Below are 21,069 nucleotides of genomic sequence, written 5' to 3'. Positions count from 1 at the left end.
AATAAGAATCTGTTAGGTGTCCTGGAGATGCCTGGCATCTGATAGTCAAATATATGTTAGTTTCCTTTCCCTCTTTCCCCTTAATTACAGGTGAGAGCATACCTGCAGAATGTGTGGACAGCTGACTTTTACAATATGGAAAAAAAGTTAAATTGTTTCTGTGTCCTTTTTTAGAAAGTAAAACAGAGCAGCCCGGGTGGTTGAGCGGTTTAGCGCCACCTACAGCCCAGGGTGTGATCCTGGAGACCCAGGATTGAGTCCCACGTTGGGCTCCCTGCATGGAGCCTGCTTCTGTCTCTGCCTGTGTCTCTGCCTCTCTCTCTCTCATGAATAAATAAATAAATAAAATCTTAAAAAAAAAAAAAAAGGAAAACAATTTAAACGGGGTGATTCTTGGAATGACTCCCATTAAAATCACCCTTAGTAAAATAGAAGTGTTGTTTTTTTTTAAAGATTTTATTTATTTATTCATGAGAGACACAGAGAGAGAGAGAGAGGCAGAGGGAGAAGCAGGCTCCATGCAGGGAACCCGACGTGGGACTCGATCCTGGGTCTCCAGGATCAGGCCCTGGACCAAAGGCAGGTGCTAAACCACCGAACCACCCAGGCTGCCCAGTAAAATAGAAGTTTTATCAACACACTAACAAAGAGTGAAGCACACAATCCCTAACTTGGAACAGATCAAGGTTCCAGGTTATCAGCTGTGGCACATTACCTGCTGTGGACCCTTGGGAAAATTAAAATTACTTAACCTCTCTGAACTTCATGTTCTGCATATAAATATAGATTATCTCCAGGGGATATGTTTCAGTCACCTGGAAAATATACTTATTTAGAATTCCTCCTATCTTGACCCTATTCCCAGATAAAAAAAAAAAGTCAGCTGTTGCAAGAAGACCAGAGCTGATTGCCTGGCAAATGTGGCTCCTGTCTTCCACAAACCAACACACACACTACTAGGCAGCATGCTGGAGGGAGTGGGGGGAGGACTATGTAATATCCCCTTTTCCCTTAAAAAAAATCCTTTTGCTACTCATTTTAATCAAACTTCACTTTTATAAATATCTTGGGATTGGAGTAGGGGAACCCCATCATATGCCTGTTGACTCCTGTAAGCCCTGCCCCTAGTAAGGCTGGCCCCATTTCTGTGGTAATGAGAATGCCTCTCTCCTCCTGCCCCCTCCAACCTAATGGAATAAAAGAGCCAGTTGGATGCCGAGGAGTGTTTGGAGGTGGGTGGGTCATGAAGCCAGGCAGGTAAAAGGTAATTTAAAAACTGGTGGAGGAGTGCCTGGGTGGCTCAGTTGGTTGGATGTCTGCCTTCCGCTCAGGTCATGATCTCAGGGTCCTGGGATCAAGTTGCATGTTGGCTCCCTGGTGAGCAGGGAGCCTGCTTCTTTCTCTCTCTTTGCCCTTCCCCCCATTTATGTTTCTCTCTCGCTTACTTTCTCTTAAGTAAATAAAGAAAATATTTTTTAAAAAATAATAAAACACTGGTGGAGAAAGAAGAGCTCCTTTATGCAAATTGAGACCCTGGCCAACTAGAAACTCTGTTTTGAGCCAGATGGGCTGGGGTCTTTGTTAACAAGGCACAATAGAAGAAATGGAGGTGGTTGCAGAGAAAGTGTGGGCTCAGGAAGGTTAAAGAACCTGGTTTGGGACAAGGAAGCTCAAGAATACAGAGGGAGCCCCCCAAGTCCCCTACCCATGGCCAGCGTACAATTTTAAAAATTATTATTACCTACTTGAAGCATATTTTGAAAGGCATAAAGAATAAACGCCCCCAGATTAAGAAATAAACATTCCCAAAATATCTAAAGACTCTCATGTGCCCCTCCACAACCGTACCACCACTGTCTCCACAGAAGGAGTGCAATGTACAAACACTCTGAATTTGTTGTTTGCAGTCCTAGGCATGTCTTTGTACTTCTACTTCCTACTTGTGTAATATGTATCCCTAATATGATATAATTGCTTTGCATATTTTTTAAAGATTTATTTGAGAAAGAGAGCATGTGTGCACAAGCAGGGAGAAAGGCAGAGGGAGAGGGAAAAAGAATTTCCAGCAGACTCCCCACTGAGCACAGAGCTTGATGTGGGGCTCAATCCCACGACCTTGACCCCAAGATCATGACCTGAGCCAAAATCAAGAGTCAGGTGCTTAACTCATTGAGCCACCCAGGCACCCTGCTTTGCATATTTTTAAACTTTATGTAAATAATGTACTGTGTGCATTTTTGTGCAACTTTCTTTTATTGCTCTTGACGTTGTTTTTTAGAGGACTCACCCCTGTTGATTCAGAGCTCTAGCTCATTCATTTTCAGTGGTATGAATCTAATGTATATACCCACTTTCCTGTTGATAAGGAGCTAATTTACATCCCCAACCCCAAATATACTGTGAAAAAGATTATAAAGGGATATGGAATGAAATACTGAAGGCGCCTGTTTTTAGAGTTCTGCTGTATGAAATGAGCCAAATATTTTTCATACTTACTTCAAAGGGTTGCCATAAGGATTAAGGAACACAATGATAATAATGTTAACATTTATCAAGTGCTTATGGACTGCCCAGCTTCAGGCTTAGAACTTTGCATTTATTGTGCATTTAATCTGCAAGCAACCCTGTTGACAGGGCAGCTAATCTTGTCCCATTTTATAGATGAGGAAACCAAGGCTCAGAAGACACACTGCTTGAAGGAGGCAAGAATGTGACTCAGAGTCCCTGAGAACACCCTAAACTAGAAAAGGACTTAGAGTAGAGCCTGGCACAGAGGGAGCACTAAATAAATGGTAGTTGTTGCTATCAGTAATAATGAACCATTTTGAAGCCAGGCAGGATTATCAGAGCTGGCATTAATTCTTCAGCTCACCTGGGGAGAGGGACTTGCAGTATACTCTGTATTTAAATTAAGAGGAAAAAAACAGATGATTGAGTGAATCAACCTTTCCCAAAATCTGATTCTAATTATACCCCCAGGGAGTGCCCTAAATGCTCAAACACTGGAAATTTTGCACCACTGTGATTCAGAATATGTGTTATGCAATCTTGCCCAGACTGAGGGTTCAGGGTTCAGAAAGAGTGCACTTATTGGAGTATATATGCCATACCAGTGTTGGGAAGAAAGAATTTTCTATGCACTTCAAGGTCCTTCCAGCTGGACTAAGAATCAAATTGACGTGAGGTAGATTAACAGGAGAAAATCAAATTTAATAGCATACATTCAAGGAATCCACACAGACATGGAAATTCCAAAGATAGTGAGGCAACATGATGCTTCGTGAGCTAAGGAGAGGAGTAGGAATCTGAAGATACAAAGGGGAAATGGACCATTAGAAGGAAGGTGAAAGGAGATAAAGCTTGGCCTATTATGCAGATAAGTGTCTGAGATAAGAGGAATCTCTGTAAATAGCTCTCTTCCTGGTGCAAGCAGGCAGTTGAGAGAAAGGTAAAGAGGTTTTTCTGAATCTTGTGGGTTTTGATTGCTTTTAACTCAAAATAATGTTCATGCAAAGGGGCTCATCTTGGGGCAGCCTGTCATTAGTCCCTACACCAGGCACTACATATGGTGCTGAATCTTCCATGCACATTAACTCACTCAGTCCTTACAGCAATCCAGGAGGCAGGTACTGTTGTCATCCCATGGTGCACACCAGAGGCTGATGCTCAGAGGGTTCAAGCCATTTACCTAAAGTCACTGGGATAGTTGGTGGCTGTGACATAATAAGACATAGATATTTGGTCTTGGGCCCCAGTTCCTGACACTGAACTCTTAAAACCCTTCAGATTTCCTGAGTGATGGGGATGCCAGGAGTATCTTTTGTTATATTTGGGCTTTGTCTCCTGTTCCTGACACAGGAGCTTCTAAGACCCTTGAAATCTTTACAATGATGAATGTCTTTTTGTACGTAAATGAGATGACTGGGAGCTGGTCACTCGAAAGACCTTGGCATGATTAGAGGGATGGAACTTTCAGCCCTTGACTCCCTTCCCAACCTCTAGGGAGATGAGGGTGCTAGGACTGAGTTAACTGCAATGGCCAATGATTTCATCAATTGTGTCTATTTAATGGACTCTCCATAAAAACCTTCAACAGCAGGGTTTAGAGAGCTTCTAGGTTGGTGAACACATCCATTTGCCAGGAGGGTGGAACACCCCAACTCCACAGAGACAAAAGCTCCTGCACTTAGATATCTCACCATATGTGCCTCTTCAACTGGCTGTCATCCATAGCTTTTATAATATCCTTTATAATAAACCAGTAAACATAAGTAAAGCATCTCCTGCATTCTGTGAACCATTATAGCAAATTATCAAGCCCAGAGGAGGCTGTTGTGGGAACTACAGTCAGTTGGTCAGAAGCACAGGTCACAACATGGAATTTGCAATTAGCATCTGAATCAAAGGCAAAGCAGTCAGTGGGACTGAGCCCTTAACCTATGGGGTCTGTTAACTAGTGTCAGAATTGAATTGTAGGAGCCCAGATGGTATCCAGGGAGCTGGAGAACTGCTTGATGTAAGGATGTAATGTAAGATGTAATCCACACATCTGGTGTCAGAAGTGTGAGTAAAGAGAACAAGTTTTCCCTTTTAATGGCAGACAGGGTGTGCCTGACTGTTGGCCACTCTGCAGGGGGCAGGAACAGGGCAGGTAAATCCCAAATCTCCCCAACTCCTAGGAAAGTTTGGAAACGCTGCATTTAAATTTTCAAAACATACCAGAAGGAGGCAGGGAAGGATGACGGGACATTACTAATAGTTTTCTTTATACCTGATTGTATTTATTATGCATTTCCAACAAGAATAAATTTACTTTTGCAATTAAAACCTTTAAGTTCGGGACCCCTGGGTGGCGAAGTGGTTTGGCGCCTGCCTTTGGCCCAGGGTGTGATCCTGGAGACCCGGGATCGAATCCCAGGTCGGGCTCCTGGTGCATGGAGCCTGCTTCTCCCTCTGCCTATGTCTCTGCCTCTCTCTCTCTCTCTCTCTCTCTCTCTCTGTGACTATCATAAATAAATAAAAATTTAAAAAAAGATTTTATTTATAAAAAAATAAAAAATAAAAAAATAAAATAAAATAAAACCTTTAAGTTCTAAAAAATACCCAAAAAACCAGGTGAGCAGGTTGCCATGATATCCCAAGCTCTAAATAGTCCATTCATTTGTAAATCAAATTCCTACAAACCAAATTTTGATCAGCAAGCTGTACACAGGGAAGGGTCACATTTAAACCCTGTACAGCTTGACAATACATGCCCTCACCTCAAATATAAAAATATTAAAACATACTATGTAAAATATAATATATAAAGAACCATAAGGCAGCCCGGTGGCTCAGCCGTTTAGTGCTGCCTTCAGCCCAGGGTGTGATCCTGGAGACGGAGATCCCTCCATGGAGCCTGCTTCTCCCTCTGCCTGTGTCTCTGCCTCTCTCTCTTTCTCTCTCTCTCTCTCTCATGAATAAATAAATAAAATCTTTTTTAAAAAAAAGAAAAAGAAAGAACCATAAGTTGAGTTGCCATTGACTGGCTGACATAATCACTGTCATAATCACTGACTGTTATAATGTGCACAGTGCTTCATGAAATGAAACATGAATCAATCTCAATTACATAAAGTCAAACTCACAGAAAAAGAGAGTAGATAGGTGATTTCCAGGGGGAATTGAAAAGATATTAGTCAAAGGATATAAAGTTTCAGTTAGAAAAATGAGTAAATTCTGAAGACGTAATGTACAAGAGGGTGATTATAGCTAATAATACTGTACTGTATACTTGAAATCTGCTAAGAGAGTAAATCTAAACTGTTCTCACCACATGCTCACACACACACACACACACACACACACACAAATGGTACCTATATGAGGTCACAGATGTGTTAATTAACTTGGTTTTGGTAATCATGTCACAATGTATACACATATTAAATCATTACATTGTACACCTTTTGAAAAATTCATGCTGAACAACCTAAATATATATAATTTTAACTTGTCAATCATACCTCCATAAAGCTAAAAAAAATAAAATTTAAAAATATTTTAATTGGGGCAGCCCCAGTGGCTCAGCAGTTTCGCGCCTGCCTTTGGCCCAGGGCGTGATCCTGGAGACCTGGGATCGAGTCCCACATCGGGCTCCTGCATGGAGCCTGCTTCTCCCTCCTCCTGTGTCTCTGCCTCTCTCTCTCTCTCTGTCTATCATAAATAAATAAATAAATAAATAAATAAATAAATAAATAAATAAATCTATCTTTTAAAAAATATTTTAATTGCATGGTTTTCTTTTCATATTTCAGAAGCCATAATTCTCTTTTAGGTACAGATATTCCCATTGACCCTTGTAAGGTTATAAGCGCCCAGCACTAGACCTCATGGCAACTGCTGGATAAGTAGCTCTCATCTGGGCCACAGGAATAGAAAGTCCACTTTGTCTTGCTACCAGGACCCTATGACTCCCTTTTGTATTCCTCCATGACAGCCCTGCTAATGTGTCAAAGCCAATGCAGCAGGCAATGTGAAAGAGCTGACAGCCGAACAACAAGAAGACAAATGATGAATGGCTGCCCCCTGGAACAAAGAGGTTAATTACTGGCATCTAAAATATCTGAGGGGAAGACGTTACACACCCACATTACCAATTAACCTCACCCCTAAGAAGTCACTATCAGTGCAATTAATAGAAAATGCCTGTCATCCTAATTACAAAGTCTACACAAGAGGCTAGCGTTAGGTATGGAGATTTCTTTCATAACCTCCTTCTGGTTAGTTTTGAATTTTTTTGGCACCTTTGCATTTAGTTACACTCGGCTCCTTTCCAAGGGTTTGGTTTCCCTTAAAATAGTTACTGGTGCCTGCTGTTCTGTACGTAACATTTATTGAGCATTAACTACATGCAAAGCACCATGCCAAGCACTTCCTATGCATTGTCCCCCTCCTCCTGCCCACTTCACTTATTCATGGCCCCTCCCTCGTGCAACTTTTCACTTTTCAGCTTTCAAACTTGGTCTAAGAAATTCCATTTTGCCAAGTACTCCCACAAAGGGGCCATCTCTCTTGACTCCTACCAGCTTACCTCACAAGAGAGCAATGCATAAATCAGACTGCCAATTTATTGACTACTGGTGAGAACCAGAAGAGCTCAGGGGAATAAATTTATCATCTCTACCAAGCACATTTCTGCTTGTTACAAATTACACAAGAAGTCATACTGTACATTACTGCTATCCCTTCCACCATCCCTGAATTGGTAACTTATATAAGTACCTGTGATTCTTTGCCAGGACTTTGTCTGGTTGCCAGATCAGGTTAATCCAGAATACAGAGCAGGTCAGAAGAGTCAGTGAGACAACGCAGGAGAAGCCTCAACCAATGGCTAGTGTGAGTGAGGGATAAGTGCTTCCTCAACCACACAACTTTGTATACCATGAGCAACTTGGAAGCATGTGTTTCACAGCCTCCCAGGGTCCCAAGCAAAACTGAGCCTAGCTGGCCCTCAGCAAAACATTACAGCTTACTGCTCTTCTCTCTCTCACTTATCCCTCGATGAGTGCTTCATGGAATCACCAGCCAGATGAAGTCCTTAGACCCTTGTCTCTGGTCCTCTTCTGGGGGGACCCAGCTGAAGACAGACATTATAGGTTGTCCTGAAATCAAAGAGTCAGTTGGGTGATCATAATATTGAGCCCCTCGATTCTAGGAATTTATCTGATGCACGGGCAGGTTCTCTTGCTTGTAGGTCTAGGAACTCTCTTTTTTAAACAATTCTGGTCACACACGCTGATCAGTCTGGCCTCCCTGGACTTGCTTCTACAGATTCTCAATTAACACCATCTCTCTGCAGAGGTCAACCCAATTGATCAGACTTTTGTGCTTTTAATTACAATTTCAATCCAGGTACCTTCCTGACACAGGTGGGAGGGAGTCCTGGGGCTCTACCAATTCATCAATCACACACATACTCCCCACCAGGCTAGGGAAGGAGGAATCATTTGTTTTTTCTCTTCTTTTAATAGATTTTTAATTACACAAGGAAGACATTAAAACATTCCCTTTTGGGTTTCTGCCCCTGGACGCCGCCGAGTAAACATCGTTAAAGTCTCCCCTCCCACTGCCGTCATGTCTAAGTCAGAGTCTCCCAAAGAGCCCGAGCAGCTGTGGAAGCTCTTCATCGGAGGTTTGGGCTTCCAAACAACCGATGAGAGTCTGAGGAGCCATTTTGAGCAATGGGGGGTGCTTCCGGACTGTGTGGTAATGAGAGACCCCAACACCAAGCACTCCAGAGGCCTTGGGTTCGTCACATACACCACCCAGGAGGAGGTGGACGCGGCCAGGAACACTGGGCCGCACAAGGTGGACGGAAGAGTCATGGAACCAAAGAGGGCTGTCTCCCTAGAAGATTCTCAAAGACCCGGTGCCCACTTAACTGTGAAAAAGATTTTTGTTGGTGGCATTAAAGAAGACACTGAAGAACATCATCTAAGAGATTATTTTGAACAGTATGGGAAAATTGAAGTGATTGAGATCATGACTGACCGAGGCAGTGGCAAAAAGAGAGGTTTTGCTTTTGTGACCTTTGACGACCATGACTCTGTAGACAAGATTGTCATTCAAAAATACCATCCTGTGAATGGCCACAACTGTGAAGTAAGGAAAGCCCTATGGAAGTAAGAGATGGCTAGTGCTTCATCCAGCCAAAGAGGCCGAAGTGGTTCTGGAAACTTTGGTGGTGGTCGTGGAGGTGGTTTTGGTGGGAATGACAACTTTGGTCATGGAGGGAACTTCAGTGGTCAAGGTGGCTTCGGTGGCAGTCGAGGTGGTGGTGGATACGGTGGCAGTGGGGATGGCTACAACGGACTCGGTAATGATGGAAGCAACTTTGGAAGTGGCAGAAGCTATAACGATTTTGGCAATTACAACAATCAATCCTCAAATTTTGGACCCATGAAAGGAGGAAATTTTGGAGGCAGAAGCTCTGGCCCCTATGGTGGTGGAGGCCAATACTTTGCCAAACCACGAAACCAAGGTGGCTATGGCAGTTCCAGCAGCAGCAGCAGCTATGGCAGTGTCAGAAGGTTTTAATTACTGCCAGGAAACAAAGCTTAGCAGGAGAGGAGAGCCAGAGAAGTGACAGGAAGCTACAGGTTACAACAGATTTGTGAACTCAGCCAAGCACAGTGGTGGCAGGGCCTAGCTGCTACAAAGAAGATGTGTTTTAGACAATACTCATGTGTATGGGCAAAAAACTCGAGACTGTATTTGTGACTAATTGTATAACAGGTTATTTTAGTTTCTGTTCTGTGGAAAGTGTAAACCATTCCAACAAAGGATTTTAATGTAGATTTTTTTTTTGCACCCATGCTGTTGATTGCTAAATGTAATGGTCTGATCATGACGCTGAATAAATGTGTCTTTAAAAAAAAAAAACCATTCCCTTTTGGGGCATCTGGGGTGGTACAGTGGCTGAGCATCTGCCTTTGGCTTGGATCATGATCCTGGAGTCCTGGAATTGTGTTCCACATTGGGCTTCCCGCAGGGAGCCTGCTTCTCCCTCTGCCCGTGTCTCTGCTTCTCTCTGTGTGTCTCTTATGAATAAATAAACAAAATATTTTTTAAAACATTCCCTTTTATATAAGAATTAAAACATGAAACATGACAGATAAGGCTAACATCCCTCTTGAACACAACCTTTCCCCAAGAATCCAAGTCCCTCTCCCCCCACAGAAGTTACTATTATGTTCAGTTTCAGGCTTTTTCCTTTGAATTTACACAGATAGACAAATTACACAGAAAGAAAATTACAGAAGAAGTTTGGGTAGGGAGACTTAACATAAATGGCATCCTACCACATACATGCTACCCTACGTTAGCAACAAACAAGAGAAAAAGGAAATTTAAAAGGCAATATCATTGGGGTCCCTGGCTGGCTCAGCTGGTAGAGCATGCAGCTCTTGATCTTAGAGTCATGAGTTTAAGCCCCAAATTGAGTGTGGGGTCTACTTTAAAATAAATAATAAATAATAAAACAAAATGTCATTTATCATACAATCAAAAAATATTTTACATCTGAGGACAAATTTAACAAAAGATAAGTAAGATTTCTACGCTAAGAACTACAAACACTGTGGACAAAGGTTAAAGAATATCACACACGGGTGGCCTGGTTGGCTCAGTAGGTTAAGCATCTGCTTTTGGCTCAGGTGATGATCCCAGGGTCCTGGGATGGAGCCCTGCATTAGGCTCCCTGTTCATCAGGGAGTCTGCTTCTCCTTTTCCCACCCCTCCCCACCTTGTGCTCTCTCTCTCTCTCTCTCAAATAAATAAATAAAATATATTCACATAAATGGAGGATTTCCCACGTCAATAGATTCCTGAGATTTTAGTTATCCCCAAAATGATCTATGGATTCACTGGAATCCCAATCAAAATCTGCTAAAATCAACCTTTTTTTTTTAAGATTTTTATTTATTTATTCATAGAGCCAGAGAGAGAGGCAGAGACACAGGCAGAGGGAGAAGCAGGCATCATACAGAGAGCCTGACGTGGGACTCAATCCAGGGTCTCCAGGATCACGCCCTGGGATGCAGGCGGTGCTAAACCGCTGCGCCACTGGGGCTGCCCAAAATCAATCTTTTTTAATTGAAATATATAAGCTGATTCTAAAACTTATATGGAAATGCAAAAAACCTAACAAAAATCAAGCAATATAGACGAAAGACAAGGAGGAAGAGAAAACAATTACACCACCAGATTTCAAGTCTTCCTTAGAGCTATAATTGTTAAGATTTTGTGGTGTTGGCCTTGGCCCATGATAGATGAATGGCACAAGATACAGTCCTGGAGCTGAACCACACACAGACAGTCATTTTATTTATAATAAAGGCATTGCTGTTGTACAAAAGGATCGTTTGAACAAATGATGCTGAATCAATTGGACAGTCATACAGACAAAAAAAGAAACACCATGATTCCTCCCTACCTCACATCACATCAAAAATTAATTCTAAAAAGAACATAGACATACTTAACATCGTCTTCATCTTGTTTTTCTCACTCAATGACATGTTTGGAGGGAATCTACCCTTCTCTGTACACAACCACCCTACTTAATTTTTTTAATGACTGTCAGGTAGCCCATGCCAGGATGTACCATGGTTTATTGAGCTGCTCCTCTCACACAGGTGTATATACTTTCTCCAGTAGCATCAGAGAAGTGCAATTTCTGGGTCATTTCCTTCAGATCAATTAGTATCTCCATTATATTTGGTTTCTCCAAATTCACTCTGTTAACATTAGGATTTTATGGTTTTCCCATGGAGAATGGAATCAATGCTCTACCTAAAGTTGGTTTGGATGGCAAGATTGATGATACCACACATGCACGAGAAGGGTATGTAAAGATTTGTTACTTATATAATGAAATTTTCTGGGGATAATAGGGCAGGCACTCAAGCTGATCTGGAATGTCTTGACCAAAGAGAGGGATGAGATTTTCATTTTGTTGTGGTTAGGGAATGGCATCAAAGCATGAAGCACATGGGATTTCTTACTGGCTTGCCCAGATATGGGGCAAAGGGAAAAGGGGAAGGAAGGGACAGAGCTTGAGAGTAATCAAACATCAAAATAGGGTCACAGTTTATTAAAATTGGTTTATGCTAGCTTGGGTAAGTACCTTGCTACGTGAAACACATACCCTCTAGATCAATAAACAGTCACTAACCAATTTATCATAGACTGGGTTAAGCTGATCATGTCAGGTTTGGGTAGGTCATGCTCCTCAGTTTCCCCACCTGAAAAACTGTTAAAGAAAGCCACAAAGTGCAGATATATCTAAGTTGCTCACTAGTTTTTTATTGAGCACTTACTATACGCTAGGTACTATTCTGAGAGCTTTTCCATTAAATAACTCTTTGCCATATAACAATCTATGAACTATTATTATCCCTATCTTACAGGCAAGGAAATTGAAGCACAGAGAGGTGAAGTGATTTGACAAAATTACAAAGTCAATAAGTGGCAGAAATGGAACTCAAAGCCAGTCTGTCCAGATTCAGAACCCAAGCTCTTAATCATTATACTAGGCTGTGGACTCCTTTAAGACAGTGGTCCCACTATTCTATACAATTCTAGGATCAAATAGAACAGGGTGAGTGATACCCTCTGGAGCTGTGGAACAAGTTGGGTCTTGTGTGTACCTAACATAGTGCCTGGCATACAATAAACACTTGTTAATTAACTAATATATTTACATGTAATAATTACAACACAGTATTATATTATCCATGAGGATACAAGAACAAATACAATAGAATCAACTGAAGAGCTCCAGCTCACACATTGAGCATTATTTCAACATCCCACATTAATAGCAACACAGGAGAAACCTCATGAACTGAGACTCCAGGAGGGTAGGAACTCAGTTGGTTTTGTTCCTGTTGGACCGAGTACCCTCAGCACAGGGCCTAGCATACAGTATTCACTCCAAAATACTTTTGAAGAATATATGGGTATTTGGACAGAAAATCCCTAGATGAATAAACGGATGCATGCATGCATTCAAGGAGGGATGGGATGTTTGGATAGATGGTAGGATATGTGGATGGATGAGTGACCATACAAGTGGATGGATGAATAACGACCAGATAAATGGAAGGATAGGTGGGGCAGTAGATGGGTGGAATTAGCAGTTAAAATCATGGACTGTTGGGGATCCCTGGAGGGGCTCAGCGGTTTGACATCTGCCTTTGGCCCAGGGTGTGATTCTGGAGTCCCGGGATCGAGTCCCACATCAGGCTTCCTGCATGGAGCCTGCTTCTCCTCTGTCTCTGTCTCTGTCTCTGTCTCTCTCTCTCTCTCTCGTGTGTGTGTGTGTGTGTGCGTGTGTGTGTGTGTGTGTCTCATGAATAAATAAATAAAATCTAAAAAAAAAATCATGGACTGTTTGGGTTTTTTTTAAGATTTTATTTTTTAAGTAATCACTACACCCAACATGGGGCTCAAACTCACAACCCCAAGCTCAAGAGTTGCACACTCCACCAACTGAGCCAGCCAGGTGTCTCTCTCATGGACTATTTAGTTAGACTGCTGGGTTCAAATCCCAGCTCTGTCAGCTATTCCAGGAATAGGAATGAAATTAAAAGGATGAGAAAGTAGCCCAAAATGAGACCCTGAGAAGGAATAAGAGGGTAATTTGAGAATGAAACATTTGTGGAACACCAGAGCCAAATACCTTCTTTATATAAAGGGGAGCACTAGATTTCCTGGAGGTAAAATCACTTGCCCAAGAAGACCCAATTGATTAATGGTGGTACCAGAACAACAATCTATGTTTTCTGACTCCTTTTTATTCATTGAACAAACATCTATTTAGTACCTCCAGTTTGCCAGGCATACACTATGTCCTGGAGATACAGCACTGAGCAAAACAGACAGAGGACCTATGCTCAGAGTAGAGCACTGAGAGTCTAGTGGGAAGCAATAGTATTCTATAGGGAAGTTCCAGGAGCTAGGAGAACATATAACAGTGAGAAGTAGACTAGCCTGCTGATCAGGGAAGGCATTCAAGCTAAAACCTAAAGACAATTGAAAAGATGGATAGGGGACATTCTGACAAAACCATGTATTAAACAGCTTTAGGACCCTGGGCAACCTGCCTAATCTGTGTGGACCTCTTTTTCCTCATCTTTAAATGTGGATCAAAACTGACAAAAATAGATGGTACTTGATAAATGTTAGTTCTCTTTTTCTTCCCCAGGAGGGTGTCTTTCTAGTCTAACATGCCATCCCAGAAGGAAAGACCTTGGTATACATACAGTCTAAAAACAAACACTGTATTTGTTTCTTTATCCATCCTATAATTGAACACTGGCTGTCTGTCGAAAGCTTTTGTAGACATGAATGTGTAGTCCCTACTCATCAAGTCTAAGAGGATCTATCAGTCAGCTTAAGCTAGGCTATGCTGCAGTAACAAATACACCGAAATCCCAGTGCCTTAACACAAGAGTGTACTCTTCACCACATAGAGTCCAAGTAACTACGAAATCCAGGCTAAAATAATAGTCTGATTTCACATTTTGATCATGACGCCATGACAAACACATTCCACGCGGCATAGAAAGACACACAGAGGGCTTACATCCTTTCCTGCACTTAAACCTAAAGGTCACACATACCCCTCTGTTCATAGCTCATGGACCAGCACTGATCACATGGCCCTGCTTCACTGCAAGGCAGGTGGGAATGCAGCAGAGTATATGGAATATTTGATGAGCATTACTATCTCTGCCACAGTGGAGACACACACAAATAAGCACACAAATAAGAATGTAATTACAATTGCAATATGTGCCAAAAAGGGGTCTGATTGCAGATGGCCTGGCTAAGGCTCCTGAATTAAGACTTCAGAAAGCAGCAGACACACACATTAAACTATAGATAAAAAGAAATAAATGATGGTCTATCATAGACCCAAATTCTCAAAACCAGGTTAGGAGTTTTTGCCGAGTTATCCGGCCCTGCATCCTGGCAGCATCCAAATAATGATTTCATTTCTCCAAGCACAAACCACCAAAAACAATGCGGAACACAGAAATTCAGCCCCACAATTCCCAGAGCACCTGTAAAAACAGCCTGACATGGCACAATGCCCAGCATGTATTTACTGGGTCCTGTTCAGCGAGTGAAAAGTTCAGCACATCACAGCCTGTGCCTAACTGGTACCATGCTTCAGCTCAAACATAATCAATTCACCATAGAGCTCAAATTCAAATGCCCACAGGGGAGGTGGTCTCAGGGGGTTGGGGAAAGCACAGGTGGTCTCAGGGGGTTGGGGAAAGCAAAGAGACCATGCCCACCAGAAGGGGCAATTGCCCCTCAACACCACCTGCCTATTGCTACTCAGGATAATTTTTACATTTCTAAAAGAAGCTGGAAATCTGGATTTTTGTGTGATATATTAGATTTTTTTTAATGTGAGAATAAAATAAAATTAATTATTAAAAACCCTCTTTAGGTTGAACAAAATGTATCTGCTGTCCAGATTCAGCCAGTGGGCCTATATGGAAAGGAGTCTCTATGAAGCTGGACCTTAGTTCTCTATTCAAGCTCTAAAACAATACAGAGGAGCTTTAGATAAATCTTAGTCTCCCCAGGTAAAGTAGCCATAAAAGAGAAAAGCTGCCAAAATGTTTAGCAACCATGGAATGGTAATGTAAATCCAGGTGCTGAGTGAAATACTCTGTACCCACTAAAAATGTTCATAAATACAGAAGGACAGAGGGACATGCTCAAGGAGAAAATTCTAACTGAAGAGGATACCCAAGTGCTACACATAATATAAACAACCCGTATATTGAAATTATGTACCAAAAAAAACTAAAAGGAAATGCATTAAATTGTTCACAGTGCTCTTTTGGGTGGTAGGATTGGAGATAATTCCCATTTGTTCATTTTTTTATTATTGTTTAATGAATTTTTCCTCTTCACAACAAGGGCAAAAAATGCATATTAAAAATTAAACATTTGTTGGCATGTGTGACAAAGAATTTTAGACCTGGAAAAAATACTCATGGTCATCTGCTCCAAAAACTTCTCATTCAACACAAGAGGACACTGAAGCCCAGAGAAGCTGAATAAATTTCCCAAGGTCACATAGCTGGTGAGCAGCAAGGCTGGGATTGAACTCAGGTATCTTGAATGTCAGTTCAGTTTCAAGCACAGCAGGCTACTGACCCAGGCATAATACAGGCGGGAGGGATACGACACAGGAATGGAAAGGAGAGAAAGGGAGGAAAAAAAGGAAGGGAGGGAAGGAGGCAGGAAAATCATAAAACTCTTCCCAAGCCATGTACAGTTGGCGTTTTTTCCCAAACATTTTATCTGCAGGTCTGTTCATTTCCATTACAGCCCATAATCTTAATTTTGTCAAGACTCTACAAAACATTTCCTCTTGCTAATGTTCCCCAAGGTAAGAAAACTTAACCAAAGAACAATTTTTGCACTTCTAATTTAATTACTACTGTTCTCCTCTATTAGGGTGCTCACCAAGAACTTGGTTTGGAATGTTCCCCCTCAAAACCAGTGTGAAATGTGATGGCCACAGATTTAAGAAAAATTAATTTTAAATGTCAGTGGAACTCCTGTGGGAGAACATGCCTCTATAATTTGCCTTCCCAATCCATTAGCGCTTTGACAGTGTAGGAATTTAATATTTTAGTCACATCTTACACCTCGTGAACCAATTTGCACAAATTTTCTCATAAAAAGGCTGTCTTGACTAAACTATATCAAAGTGCAGAGCACCAAACTCCTCCCACTGCCTTCCTACACAAAACAAAAATGATGTTAGCTAAGTCCTTGGTCACAGATGATCTCATTGAGAGGGCTAGGCTATTTCCATAAAATCACAGAATGTTAATGAAGAGGGGGCGCCCGAAGTGGGGGAGCCTCAGTCAGTTCAGCATCCTACTCTTGGTTCCAGCTCAGGTCATGATCTCAGAGTCCTGGGATTAAGCCCCACATCAGCCTCCCTGCTCGCTCAGCAGGCAATCTGCTTCTCCCTCTGACCTCCCCTCCCCCTTGTGGACTCTCTCTCTCTCTCTCTCTCTCAAATAAATAAACAAAATCTTTTTTTTTAACAAAATCTTTTTTAAAGAGAGAAAGAATTTAATGTTACATCCAGAGAGAAATGGAAGGATACGCAAAGAGAAGCAAAGACTAGAGATTGAGACACAGAAGCAAAGAGACATAAAGCAAGGCGAAGAGATAAAAATGAAAATAAAAATAAAAATAAATAATAATAATAATAGAGATAGAGGCAGAGACAGATACAGGAAGACAAACTGGCAGAGACAGTGAAGCACAGAGAGGAAGAGGCAGAGGGAAGAAGGAGAAAAGAGGTAACTAGTCTTTTTTTTTTTTTTTTAAGATTTTATTTATTTAATAATAAGGGAGAAGCAGGCTCCATGCAGGGAGGCTGACGTGGGACTTGATCCCGGGTCCCCAGGATCACTTCCTGAGCTGTAGGCGGCGCTAAACCGCTGAACCACCCGGGCTGCTCAGGTAACTAGTCTTCTTGCAGCTTTTTTTTTTTTTCTTGCAGCCTTAATGCCACATTATATCATCATCATCATTGTTAGCAAACCATAAACAACCTGTCACCTGGGTTCAGGGCATCCACAAGGTCAGGGGCAAGGTCAAAATAAAGTGGGTTTTTAGAATTTCAGGCAAGACAGAAAGAGAATGACCAACACAATTCTCTGGCCAAAGGCTAGACTCCCAAGATTCTGAGCCTTGGATGTGGCAGCAGAGTCTTGAGGTGCATTGTAGGCATGCCTGCCCCCGAAGCATCCACTCTCTGCCTCCTGCCCAGACAATCCTAATAAGGGAGGGACAGAGAGAGTCCACACAGCTCTAAAGCACCTCATGTAATCAGGGCTAATGGCTGCAGACCAGGAAAACGCCACGCTCAGGGTGACTTTCAAAACACACGTGTTCTCTCTCCGCTGTGATCTGAAGACATCAGACTGATGGTCAGCTCAAACCAAAGCATTGTTTGTCCCCCAGACTTTGCTAGCCTTCAGAACCTCAGGATTCAGCCTAGATTTGCCCCCATCAGCTGATATTTATACAATAAACAAAAAAATAATAATAATAAAAATAAAAAAAAACAATAAACAAAAAACGACATAGTGATAATATCAATGAGCATTTTTTTTACCACTAATTGTGGGACAGGCACTTAGCAAAACTTTACAAGAATTATGTCATTTCAAGATCATCACCAAATCCTCTACTGCCTAGGAACAGCATTTTTTTACATAAGAAAACTGAGACTCAGAAGTCAGGTGTATTGTGTGAGGGCAAATAGGTAATGAGTTGGGGAGAGAAGATTTGAACCCATAGCCCAGGTCTTAACCACAATGTCTCTCTTCCAAGTCTCTACTAGGAAGGTTCATTTATTTAGAAATTATAGTTCCAAGTAGCCGGGGAAATGGTTTCTCATATCCACCATACAGACTCCCCTCCATGGAGTTTTGCATATGCTATTCCCTCTACCTGAAATGCTTTTCCTTTCCTCCCTTCCCTCTCTCCCAAGGCTTTTTTTACATCTGCTCACTTTTTAGATCTCAGCTCAATCAACTTTCTTCAGGGAAGCCTTCTCTGATTTCCTCAACCATGTCAAATTCCCCCTCATGTAATGTGCCTTTCCTGGGTTCACTTACTGCAGGTGCCATTTTACATTTAATTGTGTGATTCTTTGATTAATCATAGATCAGCTCCTCTGCTAGTGAAGAATTCCATAAAGGAGAGACTGAATCTGGTTTTGCTCATCCCTCTATTGCAGCTGGGGGCCCTAGCCCATAGTGATGTTCTCTGTATTTGTGTTTAATTAACTGATTGATTAATGAGTGAGAGAGTGAATGAAATAACTACAACTACAGGCCAAAATCAAGAATAGAAATATGAAGGTGGGGAAATGCCCTAAGAATCAGCTAAAGGAGTTGAAAATAGTTGTGTCTACAGATGGACTAGCAGAGTAAGTGGAACCTAGTACTTTTATTTTTTTTTTTTTTGAAACTAGTACTTTGTTATAAATATGTTATCATCTGACTTTTCAACGGTGTACTTGCATTACTTTGATAGACTAATTTTTTAATGAGATAGTAAAAACTGAAAGTAACTCCTTTACCGGATTTTTTTTTAATATAAGAAGATGAAAAGGGAGATTTGGAAGGAGTTTTCCAAATGCAAAGAGAATGGGGGATGGGTGGAATGTCAGTGAGGAGGCATCTTGGAGAGCAATGAAGTTCAAAGGATCTGGGTGCCCACAGCTACTTCTGAGAAAAGTAACCCCTGGTTGACTGTCTTCTGAAAGTAATGGGGGGCTGGAGCCCATATCTTGCGTATATCCAGCCCTGCAACTACTGGCAACACCTGATTGGATGCAGAATCAAAGCCCCAGCTAAATGCAACCAATCACAACATGAGAGGGAGACCATGACTGAAACTCTATCCAATATTAGTGCTGCACACGTGATCGTGGCAAATCTAGCCCAATAGGTCCTCTCTTGGTAAGTATAACCTGCAGAGCAGGTTTGGGTTCTGACCAACAGGAACACAGTAGGATTGATGGAGGCCCTCTATGAAATTGTACACAAAATAAATTTCCCAGGTTCTATAGCTTTGATCAGATTATCAAGGTAAGTCTGTGATGAGCAAAGGTTACAAACTAGCAGTAAGACAGGTAAATTTTTTTATATTTTTAAATATTGGAAGATTTCACATAAAATTTAGATTTCCAACTTCTGTTCCAAAAAATACAGTAATACTGAGCCTACAATTACTGAGAGCTGAGTTGCAGCTGCTCCCTGTAGATGGGCCATGTGTTTTCCAGTTCATCATATCCCTACCATGCTCCTATTTTCCTGGCTCAGCCCACTTCACTTGTTGACATGTCATGCCTGGAACCTATGAACAGTTGAGTCTGCAACTCTTAGCTCTCAACAAGTGGTCAGTTCAGACTAAAATGTGAGTGGTCTATATGTTTGCCTTTTTTTTTTTTTTCCTTTTTTCTTTTTAATAAGAGCTTAACTCATTAAGATATCTAATGACAGAATTTATAGGAGAAATAATTCTGAGTCCCTCTCAGGTTATGTTTATGCTCCCTGCTGTCTCTCCCATTCAGGCTGGACTAAAAGAACAGAAATCCAGTTCCAAGCATTGTACCCCTAAAAGACTTCTAATCTTCTGTAGACCTTCCTAGATATCTGTGTTCTATTTTTTTTATTGTTTTGGTTTGGTTGGGTTTTGTTTGATTTGTGGTTGTTTTGTTTTGTTTTGTTTTGTTTTGTTTGGGAAGATGGGGTGGGCTGCTTCTGGGGGCGGTTTTTTTTTTTTTTTTTTTTTTTTTTTTTTTGGTGGTTTGAGGAGCTTTTTTATTACATTTTGTTTTTGCTTTTTTAAGGCTCTTATTAGCTGCTGGAAATTAGTTTTGCCTCTCAAAAGAATCTTGGCCCCTATCAAAATGGGGATTCAGCAGCTCCCTTTGATTGACGTTTACTATTGAAAGCTTCTGTTTTTTTCCTGACTCTGAGGTAACCATCATAGGCAGGCACTATGGCTGGGGTCACACTGAGAAAACCCTGTTACCTTTGCATAATAAAATGCTGCGCGGTTTGAAATTGTCTCATGCTGGGCCCATTTTCCTAGCTGCTTGGCACCTGCAAAGGGACAAAATGACTTTGAACCAAGGGGTGGCAGTGAGAGAAACAAAGGCATCCAACATCGGAGTCTGTGTTGTTCTTCATACTACAGGCGCTTGACAACAGTAACTTCCACAGTAACTCAGAGGGGGAGAGAGATTTCTTGCCTGAGGCTGGTGTCTCAGAGACTGAATCTCTACTGAGTCAATTACATTTGATTCAGTACTTCCTGAGCATCATTACGTGAAATGCAGTACATCTGCTGTGTGAGGGCACAAAGATGAGGAAGATAGAGCCATAGCTTTCAAAGAACTTGAAATCTAGTAGGGGCAATCAGACAAAATCACTAAGAATGACAACAAATATGGTTTCCAACTAAGTAAGGGACATCTGGTCCTTCCATGCCAACAATTTATTTCCTTCTTTTCTTTTTTAAATAAACCACCATGCTTCCAATCTCAGCCTTTTTGGTCCAGGTGAGTCAGCACCCATTGCCCTTACTGCCTCCTGAAAGAGAAGGACCAAGTTCCAAGTACATTACCTAAGCCCCTGGATCCAGCCATACCTGAAATCCTCCCTTAGTCTTTCTAAGCCTTGAAAAAATACGTATTTATTGATTTATCCTAAACTGGTTTAAATTATCTCTTTTCATTGAAAGAGTCCTGATTAATAAAAACATATACAAATGCTATTATCTAACTCATTTCATCTTCAAAACAATTCTATAAGATAAAGAAGAGATAACAGTTCAGGCAGGGTGCTATTGTGAACACCGTCAATTTTACTGTGTAATATAGCCAGGCCTTCCTAAAGAATATTCTTCCCTCTGTGAAATTATCTGGGACCAGATCTGAGTCTTAGGATATTAAGG

General features: G+C 41.4%; 1 protein-coding gene and 1 pseudogene across 1 annotated transcript in view; one reads left to right on the top strand and one right to left on the bottom strand.

The window, feature by feature from the left end:
• The window catches only part of RPH3A (rabphilin 3A), a 267,775-nt gene that overhangs the window by 245,294 nt on the left and 1,412 nt on the right, over nucleotides 1–21,069 (bottom strand). The gene's annotated exons all lie outside the window — the stretch shown is intronic.
• LOC144299490 (heterogeneous nuclear ribonucleoprotein A1-like) lies at nucleotides 8,083–9,279 on the top strand (annotated as a pseudogene).

The sequence above is a fragment of the Canis aureus genome, chromosome 27 (assembly GCF_053574225.1).
Source record: "Canis aureus isolate CA01 chromosome 27, VMU_Caureus_v.1.0, whole genome shotgun sequence".
Taxonomy (NCBI): domain Eukaryota; kingdom Metazoa; phylum Chordata; class Mammalia; order Carnivora; family Canidae; genus Canis; species Canis aureus.
The sequence above is the reverse complement of the archived record's forward strand: the minus strand, read 5'-3'. Positions and strand labels throughout refer to the sequence as shown.